This window comes from Sus scrofa, chromosome 10, assembly GCF_054392235.1.
Source record: "Sus scrofa isolate SSC_HxYL_T2T_F1_AM1 chromosome 10, Sscrofa_HxYL_maternal_Yorkshire_Landrace_v2.0, whole genome shotgun sequence".
Taxonomy (NCBI): Eukaryota; Metazoa; Chordata; class Mammalia; order Artiodactyla; family Suidae; genus Sus; species Sus scrofa.
Window position 1 is genome coordinate 9,056,340 of NC_139392.1, and position 14,904 is coordinate 9,071,243.

General features: G+C 37.7%; 1 protein-coding gene across 1 annotated transcript in view; it reads right to left on the bottom strand.

The window, feature by feature from the left end:
• USH2A (usherin) overlaps positions 1-14,904 on the bottom strand; it is an 837,868-nt gene that overhangs the window by 729,512 nt on the left and 93,452 nt on the right. The gene's annotated exons all lie outside the window — the stretch shown is intronic.

Here is a 14,904-nt window from a genome sequence, read left to right on the forward strand (position 1 = left end):
CCTCTTATTGTTATTGTTAATGTTGCTTTTAGGTATCAACAGCAAAAAGGTAAGAATATACTCCAAATGTCAAGGAATTATAAGAAGGAAAATAAAGACCCAAATAAAATTATCATTGCATACAATAATAACAAAATCACATGCATTCAACATAGTGTCTTATGCAGCAATTAATACATGATTATAATTATACAATAAATGCACTACTATAAATTTTTGTGGATTGAGGGAGGTTTTAAAATTCACCTCCAGAATCAGTAGTTAGGATCAGTGACAGGTAAGGTGTTATCCTTAAGAGTGAACAGATGACCACAAAATATTCAAAAGAAATGATCAACCACCAGAGAAAAGACGCTTGTATTATGCTGACTTTGTCAATTGCCTTTCCTTCTCTTCAGACCCAGTCTTCTCCAATATCTGCACTCAAGGCCTCCGGTCCCTCATCATTTACTCTCGTTTTAAATTATCTACAGTCCCTTTTCTACCAGCATCACAAGACTGAAAGTGCACCCCTGATGGCCATTTTCAATGTGATGTTCAGTCTTCTAACTTCTCACCCTCCTGAACATCCTGCTGCTTGATGTTACTGAACTTAACATTTTCCATCCTGTCCCCTAAATCCAGCTCCTGCTGGGTCACATCTCTACCTCCTCATTGCCTCTCTTCCGTATCCCTGTTTCCCAACTTTCCATCTATAGCGCAATCCTTTTTTTCCATGATTCTCTCCTTCAAGAATCTCATCTGCTTCTGCTTCAAAACTGCCCTCGCTGAGGAATATCCTTATCACTCTATCATTAGACCTTAAATCAATTCTGGAATCCACGCTCCTGTCCAAAATAACCCTTTGCCATTTCTACTCGGCTATTTCCTCACTACCTCAAATTAATGACGTAAAGCTTATTCCCCTAAGCTTACTCTCTCCCCTCTCCCTTCCCCTCTTTCTCACTAACCATCTCCTCCTCTGCTGCATCCCCCCCACCTCACAAGCACACACGCGGTCCCTCAATCCCAACTTCCCTATTCCCCCCCATGATGGTACATCCAGGAAACATCTTTTAGTCCTTCTCCTTTACCCACAGTGTCTGCTCAATGACTTCCTTACAACATTTTCCACTCTCACAAACCTAATTCATCAGCTCACCTCCGTAACACTCGCTTCCATAACACGTGAGGCTGACAAGCCGATTTCAGCTGTAAAATCTTGCACCCATTGTCCTCCGCCATTCACATACTTAGCAGATTATTTATTGAATAGCTACTGTGTAACAGGCAATTTTCTAGGCTCTTGGGTTATATCAGTGAACAGCGCAACGGAAAGATCTCTGCCTTCAGAGAATTTATATTAACCTATGGGAGGTCCCGCAGTAGTAGTGCAGTAGGTTTGGGATCCAGGCATCTTCTCTGCTATGAATCAGGTCACTGCTGAGTCACAGGTTCAATCCCCGGCCTGGCACAGTGGGTTAAGGATCTGGTGTTGTTGCAGCTGTGGCACGGGTTGAAGCTGTGGCTCAGATTCTCTCCCTGGCCTGGGAACTTCCACATGCCATGGGTGCAGCCAAAAAAAAGTAACATGTTAAAAATGCTAAGTGCTATAGAAAAATAAAGCAACATAATGAGGACCACAAGTGAGGAGTTGGTGTTGGCAATTTTAAACAGCAGCAGAGAAACTTTCATTAAGAAGATGACATGTGACCAGACTTGAAACAGATAAGGGAATCTGTTCTGTAGATACCAGAAGGTGAAGAGTTCCAACTGAATGAAGGAATAACCAATGGTTCAGAGGCTCAAAGAGCTGCATCAGAGAATCAAGAAACAGCAAGAGGCCAGTTTGGTGGAGACAAAAGAGCAAAGGAAGCAATAATCAGGGGTAGAAGCAGAGAAGGAACTGCCGTCAGCTCATGCAGGTCTAATGGGCCATTATAAAACGGTGACTTTCACTCTGACGAGGAAGGGAAATAATAGAGCATTTTGAACAGAGAAGTAATATGATCTGACTCATTTTTAACAGAAGACCTCTGGCTGCTGTGTTGAGAATAAAGCGGAGGGCCAGAGTGCAAGCAGTTAAGACTACGCAGCAATCCAATAAGGACAGAAATCATGACTCAGACTGGAGGATTCTAGTAGAGGCAGTAGGAAGGACATAAAATCTGGATATATTTTAAAGGCACAATCAACAAGATTTTTTTCTGACACAAGATGTCAAATGTGAGAGAAAGAGAATTGGCAAGGACGGCTTCAAATTTTTTGCTCTGTATTAATGAATGAACAAAGTCCCCCTCACCTGAGATGAGATGGAGAAAACTATGGGGAAATTGTGTGGGTCAAAGAGAGAGGTTTAAAAAAAAAAAAAAAAAAAAACAGGATTTCAATTCAGGAAAAAATAAGTTTAATTTCTAGATATCAAGTAGGCATCCAAATAGAGATTTTTGGATACTTTGATGTATGCAGCCTGGAGAGCGGGAAGGGTAGATTCCAATTTGGAAGTCAAGTCATTTAGATTTAACTAAGGCTCTAAGACTGGAGGTAATGTTTCTGGGAGTAGTGAGTGAATATAGACTTGGGAACAGAGCTGAGGTGTAAGGTCTGGGATACTAACACGAAGAAGCCAGGTAGATAAAGGACCAAGAAATCAAAATGATAAATTTTAATTAGCAGTTCAGAGATGGTGATACTGTTGGTGCAATGGGATCAACAGTGTCTCTGCAGTGGCAGGGACACAGGTTCGATCCCCAGCCTGGTGCAGTGGGTTAAGGATCCAGTGTTGCCATAGCTATGGCATAAGTCACAGCCCTGGCCTGGATTCAATCCCTGACCCAAGGGCTCCACATACCATGAGGCGGCCAAAAAAAGAAAAGAAAAAGAAATATTGAGAGGCAAGCCAGGAGATGATGTACTCTAAGATGCCAAGTAAACAAAGTCCACCAAAGGAGGAGTGTGATCTCAGCTCTAAGGATGTTGATGGGTCACATAAGATAAAGACCTGAAATTAATGATTATATTTATGATATAAGGTCAACAGAGATCTGACAAATTTAAATGTCATGATGAGGTAAAGTCTGAGCATAGTCAGTAGAACTGGAAAAGAGGGATTAAAAGCGAGTGTTGACGATGATACTTGGGGGGAGTTTTCCTTAAAAAGAAAAGTAATGAAACAATGATTGAGGAAATAGGTCAAGAGAACATTTTAAATGGGAGAATAACAATGTATTGTTCTATCTGTATGAGAAATTTTTACAATTTAGGGGCAAGTGGGAAGACTGGGAAAGATCTTTGATAAGATCTCAATTGTACAACAGATGTGGGTAAATACAGCAGTGTGAATCTATAGAAATTTTTTAACGATTTGTTTTACTTTTTCATATTGAAGTAGGAGGTCTATCAACTAAGAGGATAAGGGAAAAGAATACAAAATGTATACACAGTTGTCAGAGGACAGAGAAAGTGAACGATTGAGGGAAAGGTAGATGATTGCAGGGCAGTATCCAGGGCATCTATGAATTTTATGATCATACGTTTAAGGGAGATAAGGCAGCCTGGTTGGGTACCTTCCACCAGTACTGTGGTATTGCCAAGGTAATACTAGCAGGTGAGAAAAGAAAGCAGGAGTGCCAAGGTGTGAGCAGTAAAGCCATTAAGATATTTTACCATGAAGCCTAAGCTGAGCAAGAAGGGAATAGCACCTATCAAAGGAGTAGGGGAGTGGGGGACAGTGAAAAGTTGTTCAAATCAATTGATTGAAGATCCCAGAGGGATTAAATGATTACTGTATTTAGGGTACCGGAGGGTACAAGCTGATAAATACAAGCACATATCAGACAGAGAAAGAAAATGGAAGAAATTTATATGCTATACAGAGTGATTAAAAGACTACTTCTTGACAAAGAGAACTGCTAGGAGACAATGAAATAAAAAGTAAAAATGTTGCTTGGTCAAGTCACATGACCGCTAGTGAGTTGAGATTGGACTATAACAACAAAAAGTTTAGAATCCTCAACGACTTTCGGTTTTAAATTCTGGTAGTGAACAGATTTCAGGCAAACCAAAGAAAACTGATATAAAGGTAAATAAATCAGGTGAATTTAGGGTCCACAAAAGCCAAAAATCTCCAAGAAACGTTAGAAGACTTAACTATAAAGTCAGTTCCTGAATTCGACCAAAATAATCCTCAGGATCAGGTAACAGGCACAATGTTACCTGTTAACAAAATGCCAGACCAGCCATAGTTGAGCTGCCGAGTTAAAATATAGAAGTGGTCAAAGAAATAAAAGGGGTACATATTAAGTGGTGTAATAATAGTCAAAATTCTACTTCTGAGTCAGGTGAAGAAAGTTGCAAGAGACCATCACTTTGCTATCATAGAACCAAAATAAGCCAACTAAGCCATACAATTATCTTTAACCCATGAGAAAGTAAAGGACAGAGAAATATGCAGAAACTAAATACAATAAGGAACAAGTCTTTCATAGGGGAGGTGCCACACACAGCTGCTCTTGTCCCTAACAGAGAAGTGAGAGGTAGCAGAATCAGTTATAGAGTAAGAAGAGAGCAGGCACATGTAGGCTGGGACGACAGGCAAGAGTCCCAAAGAGAGCCATCCACGGAGAGTCAGCATCCATTCCAGTTCTATCCTCAAAAATCTGAAACCAATGGTGATCTAAATTATGTTCAAAAATTAAATAAAGCTCACATCCTCGTCAACTTGAAATGTTTAATGATGTTCTTTTCCCCCGACCCCCAACACACACACTCTAAAGGCCTGACAGAACCGGCAGTGTTCTTTTCTCTGGAGCTAAGTATTATGTACTTGTGTCTCTTCCCTTATAGAAAATGTCTGGCACGCAATAAAAACGTCTAAAGACACATGAAACAGTAAGAAAATGTGGCCCATTATTTTAAAAAAAAGGAAATAGTCATTGGACATGATAGGGAAATATCAAACAGGTATTTGAAAATATCTATGGCAAAAATACTAAAAGATCTAGTGGAAATTGTGACAATATATGGGAGAAGAGGAAATTTGTAAAGAGAAGCTACAAAAAAGTATCCAAATGGCAACGCTGGAAATGAAAAAATATGATACCAAAAAAAAAAGGAATGTTCTAGATAAGCTTAAAGCAGCAAAGATACAACAAAGAAAATAACTGGTAAATTCCAAGATAAATCAGTAGATATAACCAAAGAGAAAAACTAAAAATAAAAAAAGAGTAGGAAAAAAATTCCAATTAACAAACATAATGTGCCCCAAATCTGTGCGATTAACACCTAGTGCTCTAAATACAATTGAAATCCTAGAGGAAGAGAAGATACCTTTTTTCATTCTAGGAAGGAAGGGAGGAAGGGAAGTTTGAAGAGATAATTATCACAACTTCCAAAAGTAATGAAAACATCAATTTCCATATCCAAAAATCTGTGCAAACCTCAAGCAGGGTAAATTTTATGAAAACTACACTCACACACACCACAGTCACACTATGGACTTCAAAGAGAAACTTTTAAGCAACAAGAGAAAAATGGTACATAGCGTACGTACTCGGGAACGTTGATACGATGGTTGATTTCTCCCCAGAGACAATGAAGGCAAGAGAACAGGCAACAACAATCTTTCAAGTACTGAAGAAAGTCAGAATTAGCAAGGCAGACTTCTACGTCCAGGGAAAATATCCTTCAAAAGCCAAGACAAATTAAAGGCATTTTCACAGGAGCTAAGAGAATTTGTTTCCCACCAACGGAACTGTAAGCAATGGAAAATGAAGTTCCTCAGGCTGAGGAGAAAGAACACCAGGCAGAACTCAGGATGTGTGCAAAACAATGAAAAGCACCAGAAAGGACCAATTTTGAAGAAAGAAATTATCTCATGGGGTTTGTCTATACAAGATTCAGCAGTTTTCAACACCTGGTACATCACTACTCTAAATTCAACATGTCTTTTTTTTTCCTCCTCACCCTAGGAAAATTTTGATTTTGAGCCCCAAAATTAAATATAGGCCATGACCATTATTTTAAAATATTTAAATTTCACAATGTCAATAAACTTAATATCTGCATGAACATTACATCATTAATACTTACAATAGCAAAATTTCATTGAGTGCCAAACACAAACCAAGTATATAGTCATAAGTTGTACAACGGCTTTGAAAACTATATATATAAACACATGTTACAAATGAGGAAAGAAATCAGGAAATTGGATGGAGGAGTTAGATTCTTTGCCAAAGTCTCTTGCTTTTAAGAAGCAGAGCCAGGATTCAACCCCGAAACTGTCTGACTCTCAATTTCATACCTCGCTTCTCAGACACCAATGATTACAGCAATACTAATTTCTGCAAACAAGGAGTTAAAATTCCAGTGCAGATCTGTGCTTCCTCAGTTCATGTTGGAGGATATTATACTTCACACCCATACTTTTTTCAGGAACCTGCTGCCAAGTTTCCACAAATAGATACTTCATTTCTCTTAATGGTATACCCTTTCCCATTGTAAGCATACATATCACCTATTTAATCAATACCCTTTTACTGCTTCCAATCATTTGCTACCTTAAGTAATTTTACAATGAACATTTTTGTGTACATATGTAAGGCCTTGTGTAATTACATTCCTGAGATATGCGCCCTGAAACGAGAATGATTGGATGACACCGTTTTCACATTGTTACTTTCCGTAGCTTGCCAGGTTACCCCAAACTCTTTCCAACACTACCATTAGCTCTCTTTTCATTCCTTGCCAAACGAGGTACAAAATGATAAGTATTGTTTGAATTTTAAATTCTCAGTTTATTAGTCAGATGTTTCAATATTTTCCTTTAGTGTTTCTGGCCATGGTATCATGCTAATAAAAACCTTCAATATGCCAGGATTATGGAAACATGTGCCTTTATTTTCCTCTACTATCTCATGAATACATACTTCCCATTAAAATTTTAATTCATCTGCAGTTTTTATTTAATGTGATTGTAACTTGTCTTTTTATTTTTGTTAGATAGTTGGCCACTTATCCTGATAGCATTGCTAGGTATCTTTTCCGCACGTCTCTGAAACATTGATGTTATCTTTCATTTCTTTTTACCTTTATGTGCTTTCTTCCTATAGCTCTGTATCTTTATTCCACTGCATTTACCTGTCTTTTTCTTTTTTAATTTTCTAAATCTTTTTTATTTTTTGCTTTTTAGGACCATATGGCATATTGGAAGTTTCCAGGCAAGGGGTCAAATTGGAGGGACAGCTGCCAGCCTACACCACAGCCACATCAATGCCAGGTCCGAGCCGCGTCTAACTCTACATCACAGCTCACGGCAAAGCTGGATCCTTGACCCACTGAGCGAGGCCAGGGATTGAACCCACCACCCTCATGGTCACTAGTCAGATTTGTTAACCACTGAGCTATCATGGGAACTCCCACATTTGCCTATCTTAATTCATCAATGTCTATACTTTTCTAACTCTTTTTATATAAATCGAAAAAAAAATTCAGAAAAAATCTAGCATTATCTCAGCTAACACAAAAGGAAAGCTGACTTTCTCTACCCCGCTGAGGTTAGAAATGTTAAACTTTGGGACACTAATAGAAATAAAAAATAGTATTCCAACTCCAGAAAGAACAAACAGGTGAATCAAAGAGTAACACACAGTGGATAACAAGCAAAGGAAGGGCATCTGGCATCAGCTTTAGATGATTATCCTTTTCTTCCCTATGTATTTGCTTTCATAGACACACACCGATTCCTTAATGGTCACTGATTCCTTATTGACCAAGTGTCTTTTTTTTTTTTTTTTTTTTTGTCTTTTTAGGGCCACACCCTCAGCATATGGAAGTTCAGCTGCCAGCCTATACCACAGCCCCAGCAATGCAGGATCCCAGCCATGTCTGCAACCCACACCACAGCAATGGTGGATCCATAACCCACTGAGCGAGGCCAAGGATGGAACCTGTGTCCTCATGGTTACTAGTTGTGTTTGTTACTGCTGAGCCACGATGGAAACTCCCCCAAGTGTCTTTTTAAGAAAGCGCTAAACACTTTTAAATGCCTAATATAAAAACTCCCATATTTAAAAGGGAAAGCAAAACTCTGTTGATAAAGGAGTTTGGAAATAGCTCTGAAAAGGTTTTTGTATTTTCTGTTTGTTTTTTTTTTTGTCTTTTGTCCTTTTAGGGCTGCGCCAGCGGCATATAGATGTTCCCAGGCTAGGGGTGCAATCAGAGCTGTTGCTGCCCGCCTACACTACAGCCGCAGCAACACGGGATCCGAGCAGCGTCTGCAACCTACACCACAGCTCACGGCAACACCGGATCCTGAACCCACTGGGCAAGGCCAGGGATCGAACCCGCCGCCTCATGGTTCCTAGTCGGATCCGTTTCCACTGTGCCACGATGGGAACTCCCTCTGAAAAGTTTTGATTCATGTGAATTGGTATTTTTAAGTTCAAAATTTGGAGGGCTACTGTCGTTTATTACCACAGTGCCATTAGAGACTGCTTACAATTACACGTCTGTTACGACAACTCCTCTAGGTTTATGCCCAAATGAGGGCACTGATGTGAACATACAACGGTGAGAAATGCTCTAAAAAGGAGCTGACACACAGCAGTTGATACGGATGGTCTAAGGTATGTTTGCATATTTAAAAATCAGCCCAAGAAAATCAAATTACCCCTTTAATATGTACATATTACATGTACGCATATCCCACTACTATGGATACAGGGCTCGGGAAAAAGTGTGTTTGGTCCATTGGTTAATTTCCTTGGGAAGCAAAGACAAGGCCTATAGCAACAGCAAATGTCGTTGGCAACATATTTTTCTAGCAAGTTATGCTGGTTAGAAATGAGATTCAAAGAAAAGTTTCTGTAGCAGCCAACAACCATGTGAAAAGTTGTTGCTTCCTGGGTGCAAAAACAAGGAGACGAGTGAATCCTCACCAGAGCGAGAAAGAAAAGCCATCTTGCTTTCCTACAGGCCTGTGAGTTCCATGCCTGCGTTGGAGGTGGTGTCTGCTCCAGAGCAGACACAGCCGGCCCAGCACCGCACGAGAGCGCCTTTAATTCAGCTCACAGGCATCTCTTGCACAATTACCTCTCCTGAATGAAACCATCTTGGATGTGGACAAAAGTATGGGGGACAGCGACTTAATTTTTTGATTAAAAAAAGGAGCAAGCGAGAGAAAGAAAATGATTTATAATAAGTCCATGGGAACATTCTGTACCTATCTCTTTTCTGATTAGAGAGGTGGCATGGAGCCCGGCTCATTAGGCAGAAGTAATGAGCCAGTCTATCTGCCATCTCTAATTAGAGAAAAGATACAGTAGGTACCACTGTACCTATAAATTGATGGAAAAAAAGATAAAAATTATTTTTTAAATACCCTTTCCTCCTGTAGTTCTCCAATGCTCAGAACTTAAGGTGAGAAAGTGCAATAAAACCTAAGTAACACTGGACATAAGCCCTTTTCCAAGGAGGTGTTTTCTAACCAGAAACTAAAATTTTCAGTTTTTAAATTTTTCACATTTTAAAATGGTTTTTTTTTTTTCAGTTTAAAAACAAATATCTTAGTCAGTCTATACTGTCCTTTGGAAGCATTAATTCAACATTTAGGATATACCGAAATAGAACAGAAGCGGGTTATTTCAACCCCACAGGGTAGAGTGGACAAATTTATGGCACCGTCGAATACTTTGAGCAACATTTGGTGCAATAAAACACTTTTAGAAGTACTAATGGGAATTAAATATTGAAATGAGGCTCACAAGATTTAATGTGTTATTAAGAATTTCTGCATGCAAAGTACTTTATAAAATCCTTCAATATACTAATTACTCAAACCAAGTTTCTAAATATATAGGTTCCTTAAAATATTACTTCATATAAGTTTAGCTTGATCTAAGAGTATACACAAATTAAAACAATAGAGTCATTTATAGACATTTTTTCTTTGCCTCTTTCAACAGTTCTCTGGAAATTGTTATTATCTCTGCCTCACAATAATAGATATTTAAAGAGGCTAAGAATAGCTGCCACTTATTCACACTTACTACATGACACGTAATATATTCTACACATACACTATCACATATAATTCTTATAATATCCACATGAATCACTTAGCAAAATAAAATTTAATAAATTAGAAATCTGAGACTTAAAAAGGAGATGTATTTTGATCAAAGGTACACAAATAGACAGAATTCAGCCTAAATTGCTTTGATACGTGAGCTTGGAAATTCAATCACTGTGCTTTAGAATGTATTTTCAATAATATATTAAAAACATATCTTTTTCTTTAAATAACTAAGGTCATCGGGGAAAAATTAAAATTTTGCATTATTTCAAAATGAATACCAATACCTATAAAGAGCTATGTGACAACTCCAAAGCCATGCCTACTTATGCATTTACTGCAAACATTTGATAACATTTGAGTGCCTACTCTGTATACATGATAGGATGGTATAACTATCAGAATTAAAATTTAACAAGGTCATTGGACTTAAGGTCAATATAAAATGGATGGTAGTAAAAACAATTAGAGAACAAATTCCAAAAACTACGTTAAATGTAATTGCATGAATAAAAGGGCCAAGAAATATATGGGGCTAAGTCTTAAAATATGAATGAGACCTCTACACAGAAAACTAAGACACTGCTGGGAGAAATTAAGGAACATAGTACATGCATTGGTTGGAAGACTTGATGTTCTACGGATTATCTATTCTCCCAAAATTGAGTTGAGAGTTTAAATTTCAGCAAAATTTCTAGGAAAGATGCGGTATATATACACAATGGAATACTACTCAGCCATAAAAAAGAACAAAATAATGCCATTTGTAGCAACATGGATGGGACTAGAGACCCTCATCCCAAGTGAAATAAGTCAGAAAGAGAAAGACAAATACCGTATGATATCACTTATAACTGGAATCTTTACAGCACAAATGAACGTATCCACAGAAAGGAAAACCATAGCCTTGGAGAATAGACTTTTGACTGCCTGGGGGGAGAGGGAGGGAGTGGGAAGGATTGGGAGCTTAGGGTTAATGGATGCAAACTATTGCTCTTGGGATGGATTTACAATGAGATCCTGCTGTGTAGCATTGAGAACTATGTCTAGATACTTACATCACAACACAACAGTGGGAGGAAAAAGTATGTATACATGTATGTGTAACTTGGCCCCATACTGTAGAGTAGAAAAAAATAAAAATAAAATAAACACAAAGGCGCCCATAAAAATAAAAAAAAAAACTGCCTCTAAAATTCATATAATAGCCAAGATAATCTTGAAAGAAAAAAAGAAGTTAGAAAATTAACTACTCCTAGATATCAAGACTTTTAGAAAGCTATAATGATGAAACCTAAATGTTGTAACTCAAGTGTGGGCTAAGATATTGGAACCAGAGTGAGCTCAGGAACAAACCTGTCTTCGCATAATGGATATAAAATTTGTGACAAAAGTGTCACTGCTGCAAAGTCATAGAGAAATGATGAAAATGGTTCTTGGTCAATTAGATATTCAGGTGGGTAGACATGGATCTTGACCACTACTTGACACCGCACCCCGAAATCAGTCTCAGATAGACTGGAGACCTAAATTTGAGAGGTAAAATAATAACAGTTCAAAAATAAAGTGTAGGAGAGTATCCTCATGACAGTGTTTTCAAAGACATCAAAAATAGGACATAAACAATATTGGGTTTAAAATAAAAAACAGTAAATTGGACTTCACTAAAACTTAGAACTTTTATTGATTGAAGGATACCGTTAAGAAAAGGAAAATATAAGTCATAACCCAGAAGGTGATGTTGGAAGTTCACCTGTCAAAAAACCCGTATTCAAAATATTGAAGAGCTCCTGTAAGTAATAAAGACACACTATTCAATTAAAAAATTGACCAACAAGCACATGAAAATATTCTCAACATCACTGATCATCAGAAAATGCGCGACACACACACACACACGAGAATGGCAAATGTTAACATGAGACGACACTAAGCACTGGGGAGAACGTGAAACAAGTGCAATTTTCAAAGACTGTTAGAATACTCACTTTGAAAAAGGTATTTCCTAAAGCTTAAAGAAATAACAATACATGATACGGATACAGTACAGTGCTTAGAAAAGGAATCCTACGCAAAAGAGTACATGATTTAATTTACAGGAAAGTTCAAGAACAAGCAAGACTCATCTATGCTGATAGAGGTCTATGCCAACACTATGCTGTGTGTACCTTTAGAGCTGCTATTCACTAGGATTCTTTAAAATATTAGAATTGTTTGAAAACTTTTCTGGATGAGTTATACAGGTATAAATATAGACTAAAAATTCATAAAGTTGTACCTTTAATATTTATGCATTATGTTCCATTGCATGTTTTGCCTTTATTAAAAATGTAAAGTATTTTTACATTTCTATAATGCAAAGCTATCAGACTTTCTAAAAAACTTGAGAAAATGTGCAACATAATGTTCTTAACATTAATGAGCTTTCACAAATAAATAAGAAATACCAGCGTATAAATAGGGACACACAACATGAATAAGGAATTCACAAAAGAAATGCCAATCAGCAACATGTATGTGGGATGACATCACTTATGCGTGCAATCTAACATATGGCACAAATGAACCTCTCTACAAAACAGACTTGCAGACAGAGAGAACAGACTTGTGGTTGCCAAGGGGGAGGGGGAAGAAGTGGGAAGGACTGGGAGTTTGGGGTTAGTAGACGCAAACTATGACATTTAGAATGGATAAGCAATGAGGTCCTACCACACAGCACGGGGAACTGTGTCCAATCTCTTGAGATAGAACATAATGGAAGGTAATATGAGAAAAAAAGTGTGTGCGTATACATACATATATGACTGGGTCTGTACACTGTACAGCAGAAATGGGCACAATATTGTCAATCAACTACACTTTAATAAAAAATTTTTCTTAAAAAAGATGTATCTGCAAAATTACCCAAACTCGCTAATGGCCGAATAATTCAAAGGCAGGATCCAACTACATTTTTCAATGTCAGGAATGGCAAAAAGTGAAAAAATCTTAGATAATTTGTAACGTATCCAGTTAAGTGTTTAAGGAAGCAAGCACTCACCTCTATTTCTAAATAAAGTTGTAAATTTTCACAACCTTTCTGGAGGTAATCTGTTAGTATCCTTTAGGGTAATCATTCTAATATGTACTAAAATATAAAATGACCACAGAATTAAACCTAGCTATTTAACTTCTATATATTTATGTTAGGGAAATAAGTATGGTAACATTAATAAAATTACATCACAATATGGTTTAGCATATGCAAGCAAACTTATTCATTCATTCAGCAAAGAGAGAGCAACTACTATGTAGCAGATGCTGGAAAAACAGTAGTTGTTTTTATGACATCGCCTCATTTGATCCTCACGATGGAACTGTAATATCATCATCATCAGGATTTTAAACTGGAGGTAACTACAGGTTAGAGGCGTTAAAACATTGTTTCGGGTCACATGGCTAGTAAATGGGGAGATGGGGTTTGAACTCAGGCAAACAGACCCAAAGCATCAGGTCTTAAGGAAAAGCATAGACAATTGCTCAAAGGCACATGTATGTATATGTTTATGTGTGTGTCTATGCATGCTGGAGATATATAGACATACAAATGTAACATATAAATAAACATATATACTGTTTTCTACCAAATAACTCCTATTGCTGAAGTATCAGAAATAACCTGAGTGTTCCATAATAGGACCTTATTTTAAAAGTTTCTGTTACAGCTATACAACTGGGTACAATACAGCCATTTTAAACGAGAAGACACATTAACAAGACACGTTTCTCATAACATTTGGAGGGAAGTATTTATTTTTAGAGGGCTCAGAGAAAGCATATGTACTATAATTTCATTTTTGGAAAATTATTATATTTATAACCGCATCTCTAGCTATATGTACAAAAATTGTGGAAGGGTATAAAAAGTTTCTCTCTCAAGGTCAAAAAACGGAAAATGCTTTCTATTTTATAGAGTTCTATGTTGTTTGGGTTTCTTGTAATGAGCATTTATTATTTAAGAGTGTAGAATAATTTGTATTTCCATTTCAAGTGTGGGCAATTTTATAGACCATGGTGTTAGTTATTTCAAGGCAATTCTAAATTCTACCTCTGTCCTTTTCAGGATATGATGTGCATATCACTTCCTGAAGATGCAGCCCATTTTTAGGGTGGGAAAATATGAAGACCATCAGTCCAGTTGATTACATACTGAACAGTACTTCTGTTCCTATCTAAGCCCTGCTTTAACACTAACCCTACAATAAAATCCAAACCAGAAAGAGAGAAGATAGAGTTTATTGCATACTGTCCTCCTTTAAAATCTGATAACAGAGATGTTCTAATTATAAAGATTCCCTGGAATTGTGGGTTGAATAATGGCCTCCGAAAAATAAGTCTACCTGCAAGCTGTGACTGTGATCTTATTTGAAAAAAGGGTCCTTGTAGATGTAATTAAGGACCTCGAGACAAGACAGGGCAGGCTTAGGGTGGGTCCTAAATCTGAGTGTCCTGAGTGTCCTTAAAAAAAGGCGAGATGGGGAGAAGGCCAGATGACGATGGAGGCAAAGATTGAAGCTATACAGCTACCAGTCAAGGAACACTAAGGACCGTGAGAAGCGACCCCAAAGAGCGAGGCACCTAATGGACTCTCCTCCAGAACCTCTACAAGAAGCCAGCCCTGTGAATCCGTGCCTTCACACATCTGCCCCCCAGAACTACAAAGGGGTGAAGTCTGCTTTACTAAGCTGCCACCCATTTGGTACGCATTTGTCACAACAGCCCTTGGAAACCAATACACCTGAGTGTTTTAAAATAGTATTTTTGCCACATTTTTCAAGGAACAAGGTAATTGGCTACAAGAAGATTTTCTG